The following is an 18,253-nucleotide window of genomic DNA, read 5'->3' as shown; positions in this document are numbered from 1 at the left end:
TTTCGCTCCATACTCAGCGGCCCGGACGGACTTAACCTCCGGCCGATGATTACATAACCGCCCACGTTTGGATGAGAGCGGAACCACCCCAAGTGGAAGACCTGAGCGCAGCAGACCAATTCCGCTGGCGCAGTTTTTTTATTAGACCGGAGCAGCTGCTTGGTTATCACCATCGGCAAGCTGCCGTGAAAACACCCCCTCGCTCCCCTCATCTGGCCGACGAAGGCCTAAGCTATTGATATACGCTTATCGCCAGCGCAGTGGATGCTGCCTAAGACCCGTTAGGATCACCTAGACGGACACCTGCCGTCGCGGGAGTTAACTTTTTATTTTCTTCTTGTTTTGATTATACCTTTCTTATATATTTCCGATTATTAATGATTTAAATACTCGCAGAGCAACTGGAGTATGGCATTCGGTAGAATTTTGACTTAGGGTTTGTAGGGGTCAGAGGGTAAGGGCAGGGAAAACAAATAGGAAAATATAAATAAGTATAATCGTAAGTTTAAATGATAGAACCGACCCATCGAAACGCATATGCCGCGACTAGAGTGTAGGGTAGCGCCTTCCAGAACATGCCGTTTTTCTTCTACCTGCATTCGCAGCGCCAGCGAAATCGTACGATTTTTTGCTTATTTTTCCTTCCTCCAGTCCTTCGCTCGCGAGCATCGAGAGCGCGAGAGAGGATTTGGGAAAAGTCCCGTAGCTTTTGGCTCGTTTGCTATGCAAGGCACGCTGCGTGTAGAGAAATTTTGTGACGCTCGCTCACTTGAAATTGAAAACCAGAGCAAAGCACACGCATCGTAGATCATTTTTACTATAATAATTCCGGCACGTGGATTATACAGTTTTAATCGAATTAATAGTAAAGTGCCAGCAAGAGACCAGTGACAAAACTTAATAAGTGTTGTGCACGAGTGAGAACGGGTAAATATTAACTACGGAACGGCAGAGTTTATAGTGTAGTTAACCCTTTTGTTGTGCAGGGCTAGTTTGGCGCTAGGCGACGGCTCTTACGTCCTTCGCTAAGCGTGGCGTATCGCCGGCGTGGCAGCCACACGCGGCAAAAGTTGGCGATCAGCGAACAAGGCGGCGCGGTGCAACCGAGCGGCCATAACCTTACTCTTTGGAAGCCCTACGGCGGCAGCGACGTCGACGTGCAGCCCAACGCTGTGCGACCGAGCGGCCATAACCTAACTTTTCGGAGGCCCTACGGCGGCAGAGACGTCGACGTGCGGCCAACGCAGCACGTGCGCGTAACCCTACTTTTTGGGAACCTCTGCTTTGCCACGTCGGATGCCAAGGAGCTATAGCGATCCGAGTGCGACCGCACTAAACCGGGAGCGAGAAATCTCCAAGAGTCAGACCAGAGGCGGCCTGTGTCTGAGTTCTCGGAGTAATGTAACCGGCCTCGTGCAGCCCCAACTAAGGCGATTCGGCTGTATGGACAGCGGCTAAGCATTACCTTTTCGAGCATAAGCCAGTAGGAACAGTGGAGGTGCAGCGAAGGTAGCTGAGCGGAGACTAGGCAGGAGCAGGCGCAGCCGGATAGAGAGCTCGCTTGAGCGGCAGGCATGTGACCTGTCGAAGAAGTTGGAGGCGCGTCGCGGTGAGCAGCGCGCTCCCGCTGGATGATTCCAGTAACCCGAAGGACGTAAAGTTTTGAGATCGATTAAATTTAGAGTGATGCGTAACATTAGATAGAAAGTAACTGATATTGTTGTTGCTTTTCTGCCGTTTAGCGTAATATGTGAATGCGAACGCGGGCGTCCCATTTAAATATCGTTTCTGAACTTTCCAACTAACAGCCATCAGCACCTGCAACTTCGATGGGCCCAACGAACCAGCAGCGGAGGATCTGAGCGTAAGTCAGTATATCGAAAGTAAATTGGCACCAAGGCCGCATATTTGATTTATTCTGTATATATATATATATCGATCGTATGTATAACTTAAACGGGATCCTAAGCGAGCCGCACATTTACGCGTTTGTTTATATGAATTTCAATTAACGTAGAGATAAATATCTAGGGATTAGATAAATTAAGAAAATGATTAATAATTATAAGAGACAAAATTATGAATTATCCTGAAGTTTAACGAAATAATAATGGAGTAAAAACTTTGGTCTATGTTAATACAGCAAGTGGATGTCGAATTACTTCAGAATGAGCTAAGATCGAAAAGATGAACTTAGTTAAGGGGTAACACTTAAATTATCAGAGTTTACCACGGCAGGGAGGGTAAAGACGTGGGGGCGGATGACACCTCAGCCACCCACAACGCGAGTGTTCCTCTCTTATACCTACTCTTTAGGGTCCGTCCGTACGTCCGATTAATTCAACCGTTGACCAATCATTTAGTTTACAGAATGTGCACTTAAACTTTTATTACAGTAGTGAAAGGGTGTGACTTATAATCGGTGAGGAAGGCCCACGCCATATCCGACGAGCTTTGAACCGAGCATAGCAAGAAGTGCACAAATACCGATCCGATTGTACACTGGAAAACCCACAGTATCTAGTGAGCACTGCCTCTTGGCTACTACATAAATAAAATGGCGCCCAACGTGGGGCCAAAGACCGTTATCTGCATTTGAGAAATAAGAGGAAGAAGAATATCAAGCTATAGTGCAACTCGCAGGAGCCGCAAATACCTATTGTTTTAGGTGCAGGACCCTCGAGTGGTTTTAGCCCATGAAAATGCTCGACTATCCATCCAAAAGAATTTTTTTGTAATTAATTTACTCAGCAGAAATTGTTACTATTTTATACTAGAGATTTGCTAGTTGCGAGTTGAGGACTTCTTAGCCGGAATTGCGTCTTCGATTCGAGATCTTACGGATCAAGGCGACCGCAACGAACCCACTCACAGGCGCAAAAACTCGACCCTGAAATTAGTTAGGTGGATCAAACTCCCGTTCAATAGGTAGAGGGAAGCGAATTCGGAATTAGTAGCTTGGAATAGCGATATGTTATCAAAACTTCGTGGTACTATCGACCAGTGCTAACCGAGCGCAGAATACTATCCAAAGGCGACAGTTTAGACTACTGGCAAAAGGTACTGTACGCGTATTTAGGAATATCAAGTGGTCAGAGGAACTTCGATGGATGACCAATACAGCGAATACAAACCTACAAAGCCGCAACAATATAGACAATATTAGTATAGAGTTGGTTAGGAGAGAACGCTCAGCAAGAAGGTATTCGACAGAAACTAGCTGGAAAAACAAAGACCATAATTTGAAAATATTAAGCAACCAATAACAGTTACAGAAGAAGAAAATGCCTATTCATCATAGCTTAGAGAATTTAGCAGCCGCTTCTAATAATGACGAGAGTGTTTGCATTCTATGCACACGACCTTTAAGCGTGATCGATCTGACAGCAGCTTCTCCTTGTAATCATCGATTTCATCATCAATGTATTAGAGATCACTTGTCAGTAACGAACTCGTGTCCGACTTGCAATCAACCATGCACGGTGCAGCAGTTGTCAGTATCGAACAATAACTTATTAGCCGAATTGGCAGATGCAGAACAAAGATCCGAGTCAGGAAGAGCACCCAATGAATATGACGCTGGCAAAGGCAGCAGCAATCTTATCACAAACCGAGGCCGTAACAGGAATGAACCAAGAAGAGGTCGAAGTTTGGGGCAACGCAGAGGTATGGTTACTAGGTCTCAGCAACGTAGTAACGTGGCGCAGCAGCGCGATAGAAGCGCTAATACACCATCAATTCTCGATTCATCTAGAGCAGAGAGTGTCGAAGAAATAGGTAGAGTAGTTCAAGCAGCAATGCAGTCTCAGCAACAGAAGCTTATGCAGGATTTGACTCGTTTCATACAATCACAGATATCGAATTTGCAGCTCGAACAGAATGCCCAATCCCCGAGTAGGAGAAGCATGAACAATGTAACACAGGGACAAGCTTTCGCAGTAGGTCAAACTCAGCCAGGGTCAGGATTGAACTTACCGAACAGGGAGCAAAACGAGAGATTAGGGAATCGACAATCTAGTCGAAACTCTGAGAGGTCGCACACTTCGGTGCAGCCGGAGAAGGTGCCCGGTATTATCCAGAGTTGGCACATCAAATTTGATGGAGCCAAAGATGGCTTGCAGACAGAGGATTTTCTGTACAGAGTACAAGCACTAGCCCAACAAAACTTGAACGGAGATCATCAGCTTCTTTGTGATCACCTACATCTGTTCTTTACCGGCAAAGCGAATGAGTGGTATTGGAAATTCCACCAAGCATGTACGAATTTTACATGGGCAGAGTTTTGCAGGGAATTTAGACAGAAATTTCGAGATGTGGATACAGACATGGACATATGGGAATCTATCAATAGTAGGCGTCAAGCAGACAGGGAACCATTCGAAGAGTACCAATTCCAAATAGAAAAGTTGGTTTCGCGCTTGAGTACTCGACTTTCAGAGCAGTCGTTAGTTGAACTGCTGATTCGACATGCGAAGCCATCGCTGAGGTACGAGTTGATGCATTTGCGCATAGATTCCTTAGTCACCTTAAGGGAAGAGATACGAACGCACGAACAGTTTTGTAAGCAGAATAGACCGCAGCAAGGGAAGAACCAAGTCGGAACACGACCTTATATTGCTCAACTAGAACAGGAATCCGAGGATGTAGGTCGAGAAGATGTGTCAGCCCTACAGACTAATCAGATAAGATGTTGGAACTGCGATAAGATAGGCCATAGGTTCGACGAGTGTCTCGAAGTTCGCAGCATCTTCTGTTATGGATGCGGAGCCAAAAACACTTTTAAGCCGAACTGTCAGCACTGTAGACCATCGGAAAACCGACAAAGGGATGCGTCGGCCAAAATCCACGCGTCGCATCCGAAACATTAAAATCCAGTAGTGGTACGCAGACAGAACCGTGTGAAGTTTTAAATCTGCAAGAAGTACACCCAAACACAGCAAAAGTTAACCAACCGTATCATATACGTGAAGCACAGTACGCTGAAGCCAGACGAAGAATATTCGCAGACGTTTGCAGCAGTATTGACACTCGCAAACCCGGACGTTCAACACTAAGAGCACGATCATTTTGGAACAAGGTTCGAAAGAACCGGAAAAAGTTGAAAGCAGCAGTTTTTATGAATTCCGATAACCGTTTATACACGGAAATCGATTTAGTGGGTAAGCGCTATGTGGCGTTACTCGATTCAGGAGCAACGATAAGCTGTATCGGAGGCAACGCTGCTAGAGACTTAGTTCAGAACCCAAATTTACGAAAATGTTCAGGTCGCATTAAAACCGCGAATAACTCCGAGTGCTCAGTCGTAGGCAGACTCGTGGCAGACATCAATTATCAAAATCGTACACATCCAGTCGAATTTTTTGTGATCCCAGGGCTGAAGCAAGATATATATCTGGGAGTTGATTTCTGGCGAGACTTCGGTCTATTGTCCAAAATAATGGAAGAGACCGGAAGTGTAGCTGAACTTGACGTAGGGCGAGACGAAGATCCGGACGATAGCCCGAAAACGCATGTCCTTTCGATCGAGCAACAGAAGAGGCTAGAGACTGTATTCTCTAAGCTTCCCTCTTACGAGTCTGAAGGATTAGGTCGAACTCAACTAATTGAACATTCCATAGACGTTGGTCAAGCGAAGCCGGTAAAACAGAGGCATTGGCCCATCTCACCAGCTAAGGAGAATCTTGTGTTTGCCGAAGTACAGAATATGATCATGAACGGAAAGGACTATGAATTACTAAGAAACATTAAGTCGTTACACGATGATACTTTGTTGAAAACGCCTGATGTCATGCAGCTAGCACGTAATCAAGCACAGAAGAAAATTAAGGAAACGCATGAAAACAATGCAAAAGTTAATAATTTGCGCTCGCGTTCAGCATGTTTTAAAGTCGGTGACACTGTGTATGCCCGTAGTTTTGCGCAAAGCAATGCGGCTAAACAATTCAACAGTAAGCTGGCTCCAGTCTTTATGAAAGCGACAGTTACTAAGAAGCTTAGCCATATTTACTATGAATAAGAAAACGATGTCGGGAAATCCTTAGGGGTGTATCACCTGAAAGACATAAAGAGCTAGATTCTTGTCTGACCTTTTTCAGTTAAAACCTCTTCGAGTAGGACTCTCGATGAGTTAACTGTGGTGTAGGGGTCAGAGGGTAAGGGCAGGGAAAACAAATAGGAAAATATAAATAAGTATAATCGTAAGTGTTCACGCCAGAAAGGCGCTCAATTTCGGGAGGCAGTGTGATCCCGAACGCTCTCCTTTTCTCTCCCTCTTCCTCCGGACTTCCAGTCCTAGAGCTTCTAATCCGCTCTCCCTAGTTTTAGTTTTTGTTCTTTGTATTCAGTACCAATTTACCTACGACTAAATAAACATCCCGACGCACGTCGCGTAAAACCCCGACAAGTTCTACGTGTTATTATTTATCCGAGTGCATTTCAGCTTAAAGCCGCCCCCCTCCAACATTTGGTCCTTCGAGCCGGATATCATCCACCAGCAGCTCCGGTGGCTTTAACACCGCACCAGATAAGTTCATTACATTATTGCTGCCGGTCATACAGTTAGGTTTTGCGAAACTCAATTCGTCTTAACTTCTCTGTATGATTATTGTCTAAATCCAAGTCCGATTAATCCGACACACGGCAGCATAATAACTTCCAATTCCAAATTCAAAATAATTCGGTTTCCAAATTTTCTACATTTGTGTCAAATTTCTGTGCCGAAATCCAAAAGTTTAAATAAATGCAATAGCCACAGTGAGAATTTAATTCCAATAGTTCTCAATTCCTCTTCGTTAACTGTGTTCCTGCTAGCATTTATTTACATTTACAAACATATACAGTCCACTCCATAAGACTACGATCACTGTCAACATTGACATTTCCCCAAATCGAGAAATTATATCCAAATAATTTCTATACAAGGTCTTCGTTCCAAAATTCCGAAAGTGTTTGTTTAAATAAATGCCTAAGCCACAGTAAAACTTTCCAATTTCGAATTATTCTTAATTCCTTCTCGTTTACTGTGTTCCCGCTAGCATTTATTTACATTACATACATACTACAAATACAGTCCACTTCACTCCGAAACTTATATTTACAAATTTATTTAACCCTAGACGGTCATGCTTATTTTTCCTACGTTAAGGTTATGCTTCGTCGAATCGACGACGCCAATTTTAAAATAAGTATAAATGATAAAAAACAAACAAATATTGTAACAAAAATTTTTACAGCGTTTAATTCATCATTTTAACTGTTCAAAATTAGAAATAATAATTCATTCTCATATTAAGAATATACTTAAAAACTAAAAATAAAAAACAGCCCTTTTTTCATTTTTCGATCTTTTGTGATTTTGCGTCGTCGAATCGACGAAGCATGACCGTCTAGGGTTAATAACAAATTTATTTAATTCGTACATATATTGTTGTTTTTTTACTCCCTCGCTCTATTCTGAGCTGCAATACGTATTTACATACATACATAATCGTCTGCATACGACGCTCCGATATTTGGCAATTTTTTCCGCCTCTCCTTATCTCCGCTATTTTGCACTTGCATACGGCAAGTGCACAAATATACACACACACACGTATTGGTTCCGAAATACAGCACCGGTCAATCAAATAAGACCAGACAAATAAAATTATTTTAAATTATTTTATATTAAAATTCCAACTAACCGATTAAGTTAGAAATCCAAGTGTGCTTCCATATACACATTAGTGTGACCGTATTTTCGTAATTCCGTATTTAATTCAAATATTCTCGATTTGAATTCCTTACGAGAAAAATACAATTTTCCACAAATAATAATTATTTCAAAAATAATTATTACGAGTCCGGTTGGTTCCTAAATTCCCAATCCAACTTCGACCTATAAATTATTTTGTAATATATACCTATTTATAGTAAAAATTATAAAGAAATATCCAGAATGGCTCCTTCAATTTTAGACAAATTTACGTTGATCTGTGACCGTCTGAGTCACTTCGAGTCCAGAGTCTGCAATCCAGCAGCACCCACTCCATCCAAGTACTCTTGTCAAATCCATCTCTACCAAGTCCGAGCGCTATGGGACAAGGTCGAGACAGAGTACGAAGCTTGTTCAGAGCTAATTTCAGTTGGTTTAGAGGGCGCTGCAGACATCTTGCCTACTCTTAAGGCAAAATACGACTACTCCTATTTTATTTACGGACGGTGTGCCGCCCAGCTCATGGAACAGATCGATACGATCTCTGCTAAAGCAGCTCCAGTCCAACCTCCTGCGCCCCAAAATTCCTTTCCGTCTGGCTGTCGGCTTCCTCCGTGCGAAACGGAAGTTTTCTCGGGCGATTATCTTCGCTGGCCGACTTTCCGGGACCTTTTCACAGCGGTCTATATCGACAATCCTACGCTGACCCCTGTAGAAAAGTTGTTCTATTTAAATGCCAAGACTAGTGGTGAAGCTCATTCTATAGTTTCCAATTCGCCACTCACCAATGACGGTTTCCGCTCAGCATGGGGAAACCTAACTGAGCGTTTCGAAAATAAACGCGCGTTGGTGAACAGCCAACTGAAGAAATTACTAAACATACAATCCATCAAACGCGAATCCTCGGCAGCCTTGAAGAAGCTGCAGAATACAATTCAAAATTGCCTCACATCCCTAACTCTGTCCGGCCTTCCTACGGATAATTGGGATTGTCTATTGGTTTATTTGTGTTCCACGAAGCTTCCAAAGCTGACGCTCTCATTATGGGAGCAGTCCTTACCAAATAAAACCGAAATTCCGACGTGGCTAGAATTAGATTCTTTCCTTACTGAGCGCCATAGAACTCTGGAATCTATGAATTCTATTCAACCTCCTACGATACGCCTCAGTCCGTCCAACCCGACAAAATCCATCGTGGCACCGCGAGTACTAAAATCCTTTAGTACGCGGATTGTTCCCATATCCAAAAGATGCGATTTGTGTTCTGCAGAGAACCATCCAGTGCGTAAATGTCCACGCTTCCTCCAGATGACGATAGAAAATCGAACTTCGTACATTGAGAAAAAGCAGTTGTGCTTAAATTGCTTTGCAAGCGGTCATCCACTCCGTAATTGCACAAGCGCCCACAGCTGTCTTACGTGTCACGGTCGGCATCAAACATTGTTGCATCCAAGCAACACTTTATCCAGTGTTCCGAATCCTCGTGATGACGCACCACAAATTCCTGCACCCATCCAAAGAATTTCCTCGTTCTCCACACGAGTGACTACTTCGGCCGATTCCAATTACTGGGTTCCGTACGACGACAGCAAGAGCAGACGTTCCCGAGGTATTTTATCCTACCAATGCCGAGTCTGCCAAGGGAACCATCCTCTTCGGAAGTGTCACCGTTTTCTCCGGCTTGATGCGAAGAAACGGCTCCAGACAGTCATCGACAGGAAGTACTGCGTCAACTGCCTGGCCCACCACCATTCCGGAGGATCCTGTCGAAGTAGCGACCGATGCCAGTCGTGTGGACAGGATCACCACACCCTTCTACATGCCGACGAACGCTCAGCGTTATCCTACGCTTTCCAGAGCTAATACTTCCTGGTACTTTTGCTGCGTATCCTCGCAAGGGGGGGAGAATGTTCACGCCAGAAAGGCGCTCAGTTTCGGGAGGCAGTGTGATCCCGAACGCTCTCCTTTTCTCTCCCTCTTCCTCCGGACTTCCAGTCCTAGAGCTTCTAATCCGCTCTCCCTCGCTTTAGTTTTTGTTCTTTGTATTCAGTACCAATTTACCTACGACTAAATAAACATCCCGACGCACGTCGCGTAAAACCCCGACAAGTTCTACGTGTTATTATTTATCCGAGTGCATTTCAGCTTAAAGCCGCCCCCCTCCAACAGTAAGTTTAAATGATAGAACCGACCCATCGAAACGCATATGCCGCGACTAGAGTGTAGGGTAGCGCCTTCCAGAACATGCCGTTTTTCTTCTACCTGCATTCGCAGCGCCAGCGAAATCGTACGATTTTTTGCTTATTTTTCCTTCCTCCAGTCCTTCGCTCGCGAGCATCGAGAGCGCGAGAGAGGATTTGGGAAAAGTCCCGTAGCTTTTGGCTCGTTTGCTATGCAAGGCACGCTGCGTGTAGAGAAATTTTGTGACGCTCGCTCACTTGAAATTGAAAACCAGAGCAAAGCACACGCATCGTAGATCATTTTTACTATAATAATTCCGGCACGTGGATTATACAGTTTTAATCGAATTAATAGTAAAGTGCCAGCAAGAGACCAGTGACAAAACTTAATAAGTGTTGTGCACGAGTGAGAACGGGTAAATATTAACTACGGAACGGCAGAGTTTATAGTGTAGTTAACCCTTTTGTTGTGCAGGGCTAGTTTGGCGCTAGGCGACGGCTCTTACGTCCTTCGCTAAGCGTGGCGTATCGCCGGCGTGGCAGCCACACGCGGCAAAAGTTGGCGATCAGCGAACAAGGCGGCGCGGTGCAACCGAGCGGCCATAACCTTACTCTTTGGAAGCCCTACGGCGGCAGCGACGTCGACGTGCAGCCCAACGCTGTGCGACCGAGCGGCCATAACCTAACTTTTCGGAGGCCCTACGGCGGCAGAGACGTCGACGTGCGGCCAACGCAGCACGTGCGCGTAACCCTACTTTTTGGGAACCTCTGCTTTGCCACGTCGGATGCCAAGGAGCTATAGCGATCCGAGTGCGACCGCACTAAACCGGGAGCGAGAAATCTCCAAGAGTCAGACCAGAGGCGGCCTGTGTCTGAGTTCTCGGAGTAATGTAACCGGCCTCGTGCAGCCCCAACTAAGGCGATTCGGCTGTATGGACAGCGGCTAAGCATTACCTTTTCGAGCATAAGCCAGTAGGAACAGTGGAGGTGCAGCGAAGGTAGCTGAGCGGAGACTAGGCAGGAGCAGGCGCAGCCGGATAGAGAGCTCGCTTGAGCGGCAGGCATGTGACCTGTCGAAGAAGTTGGAGGCGCGTCGCGGTGAGCAGCGCGCTCCCGCTGGATGATTCCAGTAACCCGAAGGACGTAAAGTTTTGAGATCGATTAAATTTAGAGTGATGCGTAACATTAGATAGAAAGTAACTGATATTGTTGTTGCTTTTCTGCCGTTTAGCGTAATATGTGAATGCGAACGCGGGCGTCCCATTTAAATATCGTTTCTGAACTTTCCAACTAACAGCCATCAGCACCTGCAACTTCGATGGGCCCAACGAACCAGCAGCGGAGGATCTGAGCGTAAGTCAGTATATCGAAAGTAAATTGGCACCAAGGCCGCATATTTGATTTATTCTGTATATATATATATATCGATCGTATGTATAACTTAAACGGGATCCTAAGCGAGCCGCACATTTACGCGTTTGTTTATATGAATTTCAATTAACGTAGAGATAAATATCTAGGGATTAGATAAATTAAGAAAATGATTAATAATTATAAGAGACAAAATTATGAATTATCCTGAAGTTTAACGAAATAATAATGGAGTAAAAACTTTGGTCTATGTTAATACAGCAAGTGGATGTCGAATTACTTCAGAATGAGCTAAGATCGAAAAGATGAACTTAGTTAAGGGGTAACACTTAAATTATCAGAGTTTACCACGGCAGGGAGGGTAAAGACGTGGGGGCGGATGACACCTCAGCCACCCACAACGCGAGTGTTCCTCTCTTATACCTACTCTTTAGGGTCCGTCCGTACGTCCGATTAATTCAACCGTTGACCAATCATTTAGTTTACAGAATGTGCACTTAAACTTTTATTACAGTAGTGAAAGGGTGTGACTTATAATCGGTGAGGAAGGCCCACGCCATATCCGACGAGCTTTGAACCGAGCATAGCAAGAAGTGCACAAATACCGATCCGATTGTACACTGGAAAACCCACAGTATCTAGTGAGCACTGCCTCTTGGCTACTACATAAATAAAATGGCGCCCAACGTGGGGCCAAAGACCGTTATCTGCATTTGAGAAATAAGAGGAAGAAGAATATCAAGCTATAGTGCAACTCGCAGGAGCCGCAAATACCTATTGTTTTAGGTGCAGGACCCTCGAGTGGTTTTAGCCCATGAAAATGCTCGACTATCCATCCAAAAGAATTTTTTTGTAATTAATTTACTCAGCAGAAATTGTTACTATTTTATACTAGAGATTTGCTAGTTGCGAGTTGAGGACTTCTTAGCCGGAATTGCGTCTTCGATTCGAGATCTTACGGATCAAGGCGACCGCAACGAACCCACTCACAGGCGCAAAAACTCGACCCTGAAATTAGTTAGGTGGATCAAACTCCCGTTCAATAGGTAGAGGGAAGCGAATTCGGAATTAGTAGCTTGGAATAGCGATATGTTATCAAAACTTCGTGGTACTATCGACCAGTGCTAACCGAGCGCAGAATACTATCCAAAGGCGACAGTTTAGACTACTGGCAAAAGGTACTGTACGCGTATTTAGGAATATCAAGTGGTCAGAGGAACTTCGATGGATGACCAATACAGCGAATACAAACCTACAAAGCCGCAACAATATAGACAATATTAGTATAGAGTTGGTTAGGAGAGAACGCTCAGCAAGAAGGTATTCGACAGAAACTAGCTGGAAAAACAAAGACCATAATTTGAAAATATTAAGCAACCAATAACAGTTACAGAAGAAGAAAATGCCTATTCATCATAGCTTAGAGAATTTAGCAGCCGCTTCTAATAATGACGAGAGTGTTTGCATTCTATGCACACGACCTTTAAGCGTGATCGATCTGACAGCAGCTTCTCCTTGTAATCATCGATTTCATCATCAATGTATTAGAGATCACTTGTCAGTAACGAACTCGTGTCCGACTTGCAATCAACCATGCACGGTGCAGCAGTTGTCAGTATCGAACAATAACTTATTAGCCGAATTGGCAGATGCAGAACAAAGATCCGAGTCAGGAAGAGCACCCAATGAATATGACGCTGGCAAAGGCAGCAGCAATCTTATCACAAACCGAGGCCGTAACAGGAATGAACCAAGAAGAGGTCGAAGTTTGGGGCAACGCAGAGGTATGGTTACTAGGTCTCAGCAACGTAGTAACGTGGCGCAGCAGCGCGATAGAAGCGCTAATACACCATCAGTTCTCGATTCATCTAGAGCAGAGAGTGTCGAAGAAATAGGTAGAGTAGTTCAAGCAGCAATGCAGTCTCAGCAACAGAAGCTTATGCAGGATTTGACTCTTTTCATACAATCACAGATATAGAATTTGCAGCTCGAACAGAATGCCCAATCCCCGAGTAGGAGAAGCATGAACAATGTAACACAGGGACAAGCTTTCGCAGTAGGTCAAACTCAGCCAGGGTCAGGATTGAACTTACCGAACAGGGAGCGAAACGAGAGATTAGGGAATCGACAATCTAGTCGAAACTCTGAGAGGTCGCACACTTCGGTGCAGCCGGAGAAGGTGCCCGGTATTATCCAGAGTTGGCACATCAAATTTGATGGAGCCAAAGATGGCTTGCAGACAGAGGATTTTCTGTACAGAGTACAAGCACTAGCCCAACAAAACTTGAACGGAGATCATCAGCTTCTTTGTGATCACCTACATCTGTTCTTTACCGGCAAAGCGAATGAGTGGTATTGGAAATTCCACCAAGCATGTACGAATTTTACATGGGCAGAGTTTTGCAGGGAATTTAGACAGAAATTTCGAGATGTGGATACAGACATGGACATATGGGAATCTATCAATAGTAGGCGTCAAGCAGACAGGGAACCATTCGAAGAGTACCAATTCCAAATAGAAAAGTTGGTTTCGCGCTTGAGTACTCGACTTTCAGAGCAGTCGTTAGTTGAACTGCTGATTCGACATGCGAAGCCATCGCTGAGGTACGAGTTGATGCATTTGCGCATAGATTCCTTAGTCACCTTAAGGGAAGAGATACGAACGCACGAACAGTTTTGTAAGCAGAATAGACCGCAGCAAGGGAAGAACCAAGTCGGAACACGACCTTATATTGCTCAACTAGAACAGGAATCCGAGGATGTAGGTCGAGAAGATGTGTCAGCCCTACAGACTAATCAGATAAGATGTTGGAACTGCGATAAGATAGGCCATAGGTTCGACGAGTGTCTCGAAGTTCGCAGCATCTTCTGTTATGGATGCGGAGCCAAAAACACTTTTAAGCCGAACTGTCAGCACTGTAGACCATCGGAAAACCGACAAAGGGATGCGTCGGCCAAAATCCACGCGTCGCATCCGAAACATTAAAATCCAGTAGTGGTACGCAGACAGAACCGTGTGAAGTTTTAAATCTGCAAGAAGTACACCCAAACACAGCAAAAGTTAACCAACCGTATCATATACGTGAAGCACAGTACGCTGAAGCCAGACGAAGAATATTCGCAGACGTTTGCAGCAGTATTGACACTCGCAAACCCGGACGTTCAACACTAAGAGCACGATCATTTTGGAACAAGGTTCGAAAGAACCGGAAAAAGTTGAAAGCAGCAGTTTTTATGAATTCCGATAACCGTTTATACACGGAAATCGATTTAGTGGGTAAGCGCTATGTGGCGTTACTCGATTCAGGAGCAACGATAAGCTGTATCGGAGGCAACGCTGCTAGAGACTTAGTTCAGAACCCAAATTTACGAAAATGTTCAGGTCGCATTAAAACCGCGAATAACTCCGAGTGCTCAGTCGTAGGCAGACTCGTGGCAGACATCAATTATCAAAATCGTACACATCCAGTCGAATTTTTTGTGATCCCAGGGCTGAAGCAAGATATATATCTGGGAGTTGATTTCTGGCGAGACTTCGGTCTATTGTCCAAAATAATGGAAGAGACCGGAAGTGTAGCTGAACTTGACGTAGGGCGAGACGAAGATCCGGACGATAGCCCGAAAACGCATGTCCTTTCGATCGAGCAACAGAAGAGGCTAGAGACTGTAATCTCTAAGCTTCCCTCTTACGAGTCAGAAGGATTAGGTCGAACTCAACTAATTGAACATTCCATAGACGTTGGTCAAGCGAAGCCGGTAAAACAGAGGCATTGGCCCATCTCACCAGCTAAGGAGAATCTTGTGTTTGCCGAAGTACAGAATATGATCATGAACGGAAAGGACTATGAATTACTAAGAAACATTAAGTCGTTACAGGATGATACTTTGTTGAAAACGCCTGATGTCATGCAGCTAGCACGTAATCAAGCACAGAAGAAAATTAGGGAAACGCATGAAAACAATGCAAAAGTTTATAATTTGCGCTCGCGTTCAGCATGTTTTAAAGTCGGTGACAAACAATTCAACAGTAAGCTGGCTCCAGTCTTTATGAAAGCGACAGTTACTAAGAAGCTTAGCCATATTTACTATGAATTAGAAAACGATGTCGGGAAATCCTTAGGGGTGTATCACCTGAAAGACATAAAGAGCTAGAACGATTCTTGTCTTACCTTTTTCAGTTAAAACCTCTTCGAGTAGGACTCTCGATGAGTGGTGTAGGGGTCAGAGGGTAAGGGCAGGGAAAACAAATAGGAAAATATAAATAAGTATAATCGTAAGTTTAAATGATAGAACCGACCCATCGAAACGCATATGCCGCGACTAGAGTGTAGGGTAGCGCCTTCCGTTTTTCTTCTACCTGCATTCGCAGCGCCAGCGAAATCGTACGATTTTTTGCTTATTTTTCCTTCCTCCAGTCCTTCGCTCGCGAGCATGGAGAGCGCGAGAGAGGATTTGGGAAAAGTCCCGTAGCTTTTGGCTCGTTTGCTATGCAAGGCACGCTGCGTGTAGAGAAATTTTGTGACGCTCGCTCACTTGAAATTGAAAACCAGAGCAAAGCACACGCATCGTAGATCATTTTTACTATAATAATTCCGGCACGTGGATTATACAGTTTCAATCGAATTAATAGTAAAGTGCCAGCAAGAGACCAGTGACAAAACTTAATAAGTGTTGTGCACGAGTGAGAACGGGTAAATATTAACTACGGAACGGCAGAGTTTATAGTGTAGTTAACCCTTTTGTTGTGCAGGGCTAGTTTGGCGCTAGGCGACGGCTCTTACGTCCTTCGCTAAGCGTGGCGTATCGCCGGCGTGGCAGCCACACGCGGCAAAAGTTGGCGATCAGCGAACAAGGCGGCGCGGTGCAACCGAGCGGCCATAACCTTACTCTTTGGAAGCCCTACGGCGGCAGCGACGTCGACGTGCAGCCCAACGCTGTGCGACCGAGCGGCCATAACCTAACTTTTCGGAGGCCCTACGGCGGCAGAGACGTCGACGTGCGGCCAACGCAGCACGTGCGCGTAACCCTACTTTTTGGGAACCTCTGCTTTGCCACGTCGGCTGCCAAGGAGCTATAGCGATCCGAGTGCGACCGCACTAAACCGGGAGCGAGAAATCTCCAAGAGTCAGACCAGAGGCGGCCTGTGTCTGAGTTCTCGGAGTAATGTAACCGGCCTCGTGCAGCCCCAACTAAGGCGATTCGGCTGTATGGACAGCGGCTAAGCATTACCTTTTCGAGCATAAGCCAGTAGGAACAGTGGAGGTGCAGCGAAGGTAGCTGAGCGGCGACTAGGCAGGAGCAGGCGCAGCCGGATAGAGAGCTCGCTTGAGCGGCAGGCATGTGACCTGTCGAAGAAGTTGGAGGCGCGTCGCGGTGAGCAGCGCGCTCCCGCTGGATGATTCCAGTAACCCGAAGGACGTAAAGTTTTGAGATCGATTAAATTTAGAGTGATGCGTAACATTAGATAGAAAGTAACTGATATTGTTGTTGCTTTTCTGCCGTTTAGCGTAATATGTGAATGTGAACGCGGGCGTCCCATTTAAATATCGTTTCTGAACTTTCCAACTAACAGCCATCAGCACCTGCAACTTCGATGGGCCCAACGAACCAGCAGCGGAGGATCTGAGCGTAAGTCAGTATATCGAAAGTAAATTGGCACCAAGGCCGCATATTTGATTTATTCTGTATATATATATATATCGATCGTATGTATAACTTAAACGGGATCCTAAGCGAGCCGCACATTTACGCGTTTGTTTATATGAATTTCAATTAACGTAGAGATAAATATCTAGGGATTAGATAAATTAAGAAAATGATTAATAATTATAAGAGACAGAATTATGAATTATCCTGAAGTTTAACGAAATAATAATGGAGTAAAAACTTTGGTCTATGTTAATACAGCAAGTGAATGTCGAATTACTTCAGAATGAGCTAAGATCGAAAAGATGAACTTAGTTAAGGGGTAACACTTAAATTATCAGAGTTTACCACGGCAGGGAGGGTAAAGACGTGGGGGCGGATGACACCACAGCCACCCACAACGCGAGTGTTCCTCTCTTATACCTACTCTTTAGGGTCCGTCCGTACGTCCGATTAATTCAACCGTTGACCAATCATTTAGTTTACAGAATGTGCACTTAAACTTTTATTACAGTAGTGAAAGGGTGTGACTTATAATCGGTGAGAAAGGCCCACGCCATATCCGACGAGCTTTGAACCGAGCATAGCAAGAAGTGCACAAATACCGATCCGATTGTACACTGGAAAACCCACAGTATCTAGTGAGCACCTGCCTCTTGGCTACTACAGGTTCTATAAATTTGACCAACAGCTCTTCAATGTCGACGTGAACTTGGGCCCAACTTTACGCACACATCATGGAGTGGATAATTAAAAGGTCGTGAGTACTAAATAAAACAACAACAAGAACAACAAATACCCATTATAAAAGTTCTATAAAATGCCGCTCTAGTGTCGTTTGAAATCTTGCTCTTGATCTATAATAATTTGAATTTTCTTTAATTGATATATAAATGCTTATTACTACTTCTTATTAAATATTAAATATTATGAATTAAACTATGGGTTAGGGAATAAATAGGAAAGAATAGAAGATAGATTAAGATTTGTTATTTGTAATTAAAATTAAATTTAGAATCAATGAAGATAAATTTGGAGAAATGGAATTACAAATGAAATAGAAATTTATTGAATATGAATGTTGAATAAATAATTATAATGGTTTGTCGAGTACTTGTGTCGGACATTTACTTTATTATGTGGTAGGGTTATTTGAACTCGGCTAAGGGACAATGAGGAATTTAAGCAACATTGTCATGGTAGGGAGGGTAAAGACTCATGGAATTATTAACACCTTAATTCCCAATACCTATCAGAATCCTTAGTTCAGCTTTAACGCGAGTCGGCGTGCATCCGTAGTATATTTATAGATTCAGTCTCCGATATTATTTCTCTAGTTCAGCTTGATTATGATTTATTGTTT

General features: G+C 44.3%; 3 long non-coding RNA genes across 3 annotated transcripts; all 3 read left to right on the top strand.

The window, feature by feature from the left end:
• The first annotated feature begins 585 nt into the window (after positions 1 to 585).
• On the top strand, positions 586 to 1,694 carry LOC138929548 (uncharacterized). Its single transcript, XR_011445815.1, has 2 exons — positions 586 to 927; positions 987 to 1,694. It is a non-coding gene; the product is annotated as an uncharacterized lncRNA (long non-coding RNA).
• An 8,186-nt stretch (positions 1,695 to 9,880) lies between these two features.
• On the top strand, positions 9,881 to 11,056 carry LOC138929549 (uncharacterized). The gene is made up of 2 exons (XR_011445816.1): positions 9,881 to 10,289; positions 10,349 to 11,056. It is a non-coding gene; the product is annotated as an uncharacterized lncRNA (long non-coding RNA).
• Positions 11,057 to 15,719: 4,663 nt separating this feature from the next.
• LOC138929547 (uncharacterized) lies at positions 15,720 to 16,702 on the top strand. Its single transcript, XR_011445814.1, has 2 exons — positions 15,720 to 15,935; positions 15,995 to 16,702. It is a non-coding gene; the product is annotated as an uncharacterized lncRNA (long non-coding RNA).
• Positions 16,703 to 18,253: the final 1,551 nt, after the last annotated feature.

Source organism: Drosophila kikkawai, unplaced genomic scaffold (genome assembly GCF_030179895.1).
Source record: "Drosophila kikkawai strain 14028-0561.14 unplaced genomic scaffold, DkikHiC1v2 scaffold_320, whole genome shotgun sequence".
Classification (NCBI taxonomy): Eukaryota; Metazoa; Arthropoda; class Insecta; order Diptera; family Drosophilidae; genus Drosophila; species Drosophila kikkawai.
The sequence above is the reverse complement of the archived record's forward strand: the minus strand, read 5'-3'. Positions and strand labels throughout refer to the sequence as shown.